The sequence below is a fragment of the Thunnus albacares genome, chromosome 8, assembly GCF_914725855.1.
Source record: "Thunnus albacares chromosome 8, fThuAlb1.1, whole genome shotgun sequence".
NCBI lineage: Eukaryota > Metazoa > Chordata > Actinopteri > Scombriformes > Scombridae > Thunnus > Thunnus albacares.
In genome coordinates this window covers 1,980,552-1,988,266 of record NC_058113.1, presented here as the reverse complement: position 1 = coordinate 1,988,266, position 7,715 = coordinate 1,980,552, and the positions used below count along the sequence as shown (strand labels likewise).

Genomic DNA, 7,715 nt, shown 5'->3' with positions numbered 1-7,715 from the left:
TTACGCGTGTCACTACAGTCATGTGTATTGGGTTCTGAGCACTTCCACCTGCGCTCAACACTGCACCTCAACACCTCCAGTGTAGACACACAGAGGGAGCACTCGCTGCTGCTGTTCCTCTCCTGTTGTGCTATCAAGACACGGGTTAGACAAAACTAGACACAAACACTGGAGCAGGGATTAGCAATTAGGTTCAATCATGGGCCAATTTTTTCAGCACTGCTCATTGGGGGGGCCTACATATAGGTGCAGTGACAACAAAGACTAACATGTTTTTAATATATTCTGTTACTTTTTTAATTCATTCAAGAATAAGTTGATTTTAACAGTTTTAGGCTTGTACCTGGGAGCAGATTTCATAATTTCCATAAGTAAGTAGGGCTCATAGAGTGACAGCAGATTCTTTATTGTCCTTCAAGAAAATTTGTTGCCACAGTCTGTACAGTACCTTACATGAATACATAGAGACATAAATACAGTACATGGAGTCATGTACAATGTTGTGTTCTCTGCGTGATAGCTTTGCTGTTGAGGTCTGAGAGATTGAGGATGGAAAGGCCAATAATTTTGGAGGCATTTTGTGTGATGCTCATGAGATTGTTCCTATTGGAGGCAGTTAACATGGTGAAGAAACAGGGGGAACAGTAGAGGATAATGGGTTCAATTATACTTTTATAGAGCAGCAGCAGGAGGTCGGGAGCGACCATAAGTGCTTTGAGTTTGCAGATGGCAGAGAATCTTTGTTGGCAGCGTTTGTGGATGTTAGTGATGTGTTGTTCAAAGCTCAGTTTATTGTCCAGAGTGAGTCTGAGATATTTGAAGTTTTCCACTTTCGGGTGGCCAGCCTTTGACCCAGAGTCAAAATTAGAGGTCATGTTGGCTCTGGCCCTTGACAGTGTTGGTATGTTTAAACACAAAGAATATGGCTATTATTGATTCATTAAAGTCCCATATTTTAACACCTATAGTTATATCTGTACTGTTTATGTGTCTAAGCTCCATCTAAGCTGCTGATTTGTAAGGACATATTGGGTAAGAATAAACTACTTAACAATCAACTCCCACCCGCAACTAACACGCCATCCATCTTGCATCTCTCACCCATTTACTGCATGTCTCATGCTTTACATAGAAGTATGTATCCATCTTCTCACCACTGTCCCTGTATCCTAAATAGCTAATACAAAACACAACTGATTTTGCTTAAAACTGGTAAAATTCAACATATATTTTTGTGTTAGAGTTGCCATTATATTGTCAGCCCAACAATATATAAAACATAAACCAGTGGGATCTCATCTGTGTGTAGATGTTATTCGTTTGCAAGTTTTCTCAATGTGAAGTCAAATTATCCAAAAAGCATAGTTTGAGCTTGTGCGCATACACTTAAAACTAGTAAACTAAATTACTTTTGAGGTTTTAATTATTGAAGCAGCCAGAAAATTCTTGCTGGTGCTGGGGGTTTCTTGGCCGAAGGGTCAGGGTGGTTACCCCCTCATGTCATCCTTTTAATAAGGACTGAGTATCCAGACAGTACCTACCTGGATTGAAGCGTGACACATATCGGCACATATGTGTGTGTGTGTGTGTGTGTGTGTGTGTGTATATGTATATATATATATATATATATATATATATATATATATATATATATATATATATATGTGTGTGTGTGTGTGTGTGTGTGTGTGTGTGTGTGTGTGTGTGTATATATATGGCACATTTAGTGTTTTCCTTGATAGTTATGGCAGTAATCTTCATCCTTTACCCACACAACTACTATAGGAGGTAAAGGTAAGTAGAAGCCGGAGATCATCGACCTGCGATTATGGAGTGCCATTAAACTGTGGACTCCGCAAGCACTCCTTGCACTCCAGCACTGCCTTTTTAAGATGGCAACTGCCACAACGCACACTTGGAATGGCCTCTGATGCCAGGGCATTCAGGAGGAGCTGAGGTCTTACCTCCTTCCACCTTTCTGCTGTCATTATGTTTCTTGTGTCCCAGTCATTTGACGCAGTCAGAGGCTCAGGGTCCTGCACCTCAGCTCCTTGGAGCTCCTGAAGCAGTGCATCTATTTAGGAAACAATTAAACTTAAATTACTGTGGTAACAAAGATATTATGTTCATCCCTGCGTCCCAAACCATATTTTGCATTTCTCACCAACAATCATCACTTCATCACATTCATTGATCAGACACTATCTAAAGGGACGTGGATGTGCAAAGTTTAGTAGTACAAAGTACAGACCCTATTTTAAAATCTGCTTATTGCATAAGCAAATATACTCAGTTCAAATGTCTAAAATGTGTTAAGCACTGGTAGAACACTGGATATTGTCTGACCTGCAGCTGAACTCCTGGTGTTGTCCTCCGTCACTGGTGGAATTAATATTTCAGCTGCAACACATTAAAAAGAATCAAATCTTACGTGACTATAAATATAACCTCATAGCTATTTATTTGTAAAATATAAATTCACTGACAATTAGTGTGAGGTAGGAGCTGTCACTGGTAATACAACAACGCACTAACAAGATAATTAACTCTCCATCTCAAAATATTGGAACCAACCTTCTTAAAGGACGTTGGTTAAGGGTCTCCCCTCACTGTCTCCCTCCGAGCAGCAGGAGCTGGGGTACACTCAATAAAGATGTCCCCAAGTAGCAGCGCAGCTTCCAATATATTTTTATTGGTAAAGCCTGCCATTGAAAACACACACACACACACACACACACACACAGACAGGCAGACAGAGAGAGAGAGAGCGCGCGAGAGAGAGAGAAGAGCTAGATAGATGTAAACAGATAAGTAGAAAGATAAAGTTGTGAAATTAATAGAAAATAATAGAGAAAGATGGCTCTTAAAAGAGCCTTTGGGTTGGATTTTAAAGAGGATCTACTCTGTAGTCTATGTTTTGATGAGGTGGCTGGGAGAAGATGCTGCAAAGTAAAAGAATTATATATCATTAAAGAAAATTTCATAACTAGGTTATATTCAAACTCAAAACTACAAACTGCATACAATTGGCCTATGTGTGTGGAGGTGACATTTTTAATTGTTACATTTTCAATTTAATTGTGGATTTAAGAATATTTGGCTTATTTCAATAAATAAAGCAAACCAGACATTTTCAACTTTACTTTGGGTATGCAAATCTCTCTTCAAACTGATTAGTCTAGCATTACAGCATTACTGTTAGTATAATGAATGAATGAAAGTAGCCTACAAGGAGGAGCCGAATGTAAGCTATAACATTCAATAACACTGTATAAGTTTGACACCTGTTATTTAGCATGCACAGAAATAGGGAAAGCACAAGTATGGAGAAAGCGCAGAGGCAGCTTACCAGGATGAGGGATGGATCGCAATGAAGATTGACACCTGGGCATAGGTAGGTCTAGGTAGGTCTAGGCATGTCCAGCCGATCACATTCTGACTAAGATGGCAAACTTTTTATTGCTTACAACATTTTCAAAGGCTGCGCTTTACAGATCCACTTCTTCCGTTCTCACCTTTCACAATTAAAGCACTAGCCATATACAGTGCGTAACTGCTTAAAGGAGGGAACTGAAATTCATTCAGAGCATCTGGCTACAAGGCAACTCAATAAAATAGCTTACATCAGTCTTATTTTAAAAGATTGGGAAGCAGTTTGCTGTTGCTTCATCTTCATTATAACTGACAAACTAAACATAAACATTCACTGAACGAAGATTATGAAAATAGATTATGAAAATAGAATGCACATTTCTCTAGTAACAAAACGCATTTTGATGCCGGAACTGTCTTGAAATATTGCACTTTCCACTGAGAATAAAAGGGATGTCGGCCCTTTTTTTTGTTTTCACAGACAGAAAACTTAACAGTCATGTGTAAATCTATGGGGACTAAACGACGTTAAATGACACGCGAAAAGCTTAAAATGCGTAATGATAACACGCAAAATGTGGCGTGGTATTTATACGCCATCCCATGAGATCACGTTGAACTCCAATATTCGCGGAGACCACACTTGTCTTAGAAGCTATTTGGAACATATGCCTTTGTTAAAAAATGTAGTGCATAGGACAAGATATCTGTAAACAGTCTAAGATTAGTTGGATGTCTGCTCTGTAGTTAATGTCTGCTCTCACTATGTACTGTCTCACAGAGAAGGTTCTCATAATTTATATGAACTGGGCTTCAAAAGTGTTACACTGAGACTTTGGGTCTGACATAATTTGGGGTAAATACCCTTTTCAACTGCAATGTAAATATATGGTCCATAAACATATGATTTGGGAATAACTATTTCCAGTACTCAGTCAGTACATATCTATGTACCGTTACAATACCAAATAGTAAAAGTATCAAGAGACTTTGAAGCAATATTTAATTTGGATACCTACAAAGTTTATATTTTACCTGTAACATTACATATAGCAAAACCATACGTGACAAACTGTGTGCAAAGTTGAATTATCACCCATTATAAACAAAAATGTAAAGGAAATTAAAAAAAAAAAAACTCTGCTTCTGACGTGATTCATGAGTGTCCTTGGAAAGTTGGGTGCCAACAGATCTTTTTGGAAGGGGATCAGTCTGGCAGCCACAGCTCTGGGAAGATCTGGCCTGAGAATAAGGTCTAATGGATCCCTAAAGCTGAAATTATAGTTGCCGCGTCCACGCGTCCGTGAGGGTCTGCTGGGGTCCGCGTGACGTAAATTCCGTCAACAGAGGGTGTGCGCGTAGGCTCTGTGCAGACATCTGTGTACCTGCAATTTGTTGTGTCGGACACAACGCTGTGTTCCTGTATACGGCAATCTACTGCGCATGTGTGGAACTCGTCCTCCACGCGGACCCCAGAAGGAAGTATAAACACATCAACTATCCGTCCGTGGTGTCCGCAGCTATCTGTGTGCACGTCTGCTTGGGGGTATAAATGAAGCTTAAGAATAAATTAAGATATGTTAGGAAATAGGTCGGGTTGGAGATGGGGTGTTAATACTACTAGTCAGGGTTCCAGACTAACTTTTGACATTGGTCCTGATTCATCCTCCACAGCTAGCTGAAAAGCTCTGAGTCACCTTTACTGCTTTTTGGAATAAACTGCAGCTTTTTTGAGTCACTACAATCAGCAAAATGTATCTGTAGGACTGCACAATTTATTTATATTGCAAAATGTGGATCATAATATAGTATACATGTACTGCCACATTCAGAGTTTATTCTGCTCACCCAGCTCTGCACACTTCTATCTGCCCTGACAGCAGCCACACCACCACCCTCTTACTCTAGCTCGCCCACTCACTTACTCTGCTAGCTTACCATTAGCAGTTAGCCTGCATGCTGCAGTTAAAACATGAGTGGTCCCTCAAATTGTCAAGACTGCAGTTCAACACAACAGCTAACAACACTTTCTGTCCTTAACTTGCAAGCTAACACAAGTTTGTTTACACTGTCTTACTCTCACACCGGTGTGTCGATTTAACTGGTAGTTGAATTAACTGGTGATATTCCCCTGCATTAGGCTGTGGTAGGTGACTGTGTCGATGTCTGTTCAAAATACTGCAAACATCAGTAGCATTAAGTCATTCACAAAATGATGTTGCTGATAGTCTGATATTCCGTCATGAATCTGACGTCAACTTGACTTTAGAACTGTTTCCACTTTTATACAGCCTGTAAGTGAAACATACAGTCTGAGGTATGTCTGTGTTCAACTCGAACATAGCGTGGAGTTAGCTGCTAGCTGGGTTAGCTGTGTCAAGTTGTGATAGCATAACGCTCAGTTTAACTTGTGACAACATCTGTAATGTTATGTACCATCGATCATGTTTTATATCGAAGGCTACAGGAATATCTGTCTCATCACATCGGTAAACTTACACGATCCAGCACGCTCATTCATCCATATTAGACATGACTGTTAACTCTCATTTAGCAGCGGGGATAGTGCATCACCTTGGTGTACGCCGCGCTTGATGGTAACTTGTGCAATTGGCTTTGAGTTGGCTTCCAGAGTTGTTTTCCACAGCCTCATTGAGTTATTGATGAAGGCTCTTAATGTCCTGTTGATGTTGTACATTTCCAAGCATTCCAGTATCCATGTGTGTGGCACTGAGTCATAGGCCGCCTTGTAGTCAATCCAGGCGGCGCACGTTGGTCTGCGTGGTCTTGCAGTCTTGGGTGACTGCTCTATCAACCAGTAGCTGGTGCTTAGCACCCCTGGTATTACTACCAATTCCTTTCTGGGCCCTGCTCATGTATTGGGCCATGTGCCTATTCATCTTAGCCGCTATGATGCCTGACAGGAGCTTCCATGTTGTACAGAGGCAGGTTATTGGCCGGTAGTTGGATGGGATCGTGCCCTTCTGGGGGTCCTTCATGATCAGGACTGTCCACCCTTGGGTTAACCATTCTGGGTGGGTCCCATCCATCAGCAGCTGGTTCATTTCTGCTGCCAGGCGTTCATGGAGTGCAGTCAGTTTCTTTAGCCAGTAGGTGTGGATCATGTCCGGGCCTGGTGCTGTCCAGCTCTTCATACCTGACACTCGTTCTTGGATGTCTGCCATTGTAATGGTCACTAGATCTTGTTCTGGGAGATTGCTGTGGTCTGCTCTTAGATCCACTGGCCACTGAGCATTGATGTTATGTGATGCCTCCTTCTCCCATATGCTCTTCCAGTATTGTTCAGTCTCAGCCTTGGGAGGATCAGTTCTTGTGTTATTACCTTGCCAATGAGAGTACACTTTGGATGGTTCAGTGGAGAACATCCTATTTATTCTCCTGGCTTCAGCTTCTCCTGTGTATCTCTTCAGGCAGGTAGTCAGAGCTGTGAGCCTTTGCTTGGCAGTCTCCAGTGCCTCAGGTATAGACAGCTTGTTGTACTTTCTGGGTATCCCTTTCGTCCCCACACCTTTCTGTAGCTCTGAGAGTTGACTAACTTCTCTCTGTGTTGCCTTGATCTTGGCCTCCAGCCTCGTTCTCCATGGGGGGTAATGCTCTTTGTGGCTTATGGTGTTCATCTTGTAGCCAAGCATCTCTAGGATCACTGTTGCTGTGGTGTATACCAGCTGATTGGTCTCAGTTACGGTCCTAGTAGGGATAGCACGTAGCGCTGCATTCACATCCTCCTGCAGACTTTTAGAGGGTACTTTGTCACTTAGCCTTGGTAATCGGCTACGGGGGTGCTGGGTGTCCAGCTTAGTCATGATAGTCATTCTTAGGTCAGTTGCCCTTGTGTTAAGGTCATAAGGGCTTGTTGGGGCTTGGTACCCAATCTCGGAGTGTGGGGAGGATGATGATATCTCCCCTCTGACCTGTCATCCTGGCTCCCCCTTGCCGTAGCATGTTCGTTGTACCTCATCAATCTCTAGTTGTGATAGCAGTTGCTTGTTTGCGGATGTTGGAACACTGAGCTAGTAGTTGTTTCTTTGTCAGCTTAGATGTTGGGTTTCGAAGCATCCATATATCCCACAACCTCTGCATGTAGCCCCTCTCATCGGGGTTACTTGTATAGTAGCATTCCAACAGATCCCTATTTTCTGTCCTGCTCTATCTATGTCATGTTCCAGTAGCCCATTTCTCATCAGGGTGTCCTGGTTCCCCAACACCTGACGCAGACCTTGTTGAAAGCTATCCAGCTGCGTGTATATATAGCTAAAATTTAGTTTGTTCTAGTAATTTCATGGTGTTCTAGTCCTCTTAATCTTTCTGCTGTTTTGGTGCAA

At 41.9% G+C, this 7,715-nt stretch overlaps 1 long non-coding RNA gene across 1 annotated transcript; it reads right to left on the bottom strand.

Moving 5' to 3' along the window:
- Nucleotides 1–1,703: 1,703 nt before the first annotated feature.
- Nucleotides 1,704–4,326, bottom strand: LOC122987500. Its single transcript, XR_006404502.1, has 4 exons — nt 3,350–4,326; nt 2,575–2,942; nt 2,347–2,400; nt 1,704–2,074 (listed from the first exon to the last, which is right to left on the bottom strand). It is a non-coding gene; the product is annotated as an uncharacterized LOC122987500 (long non-coding RNA).
- Nucleotides 4,327–7,715: the final 3,389 nt, after the last annotated feature.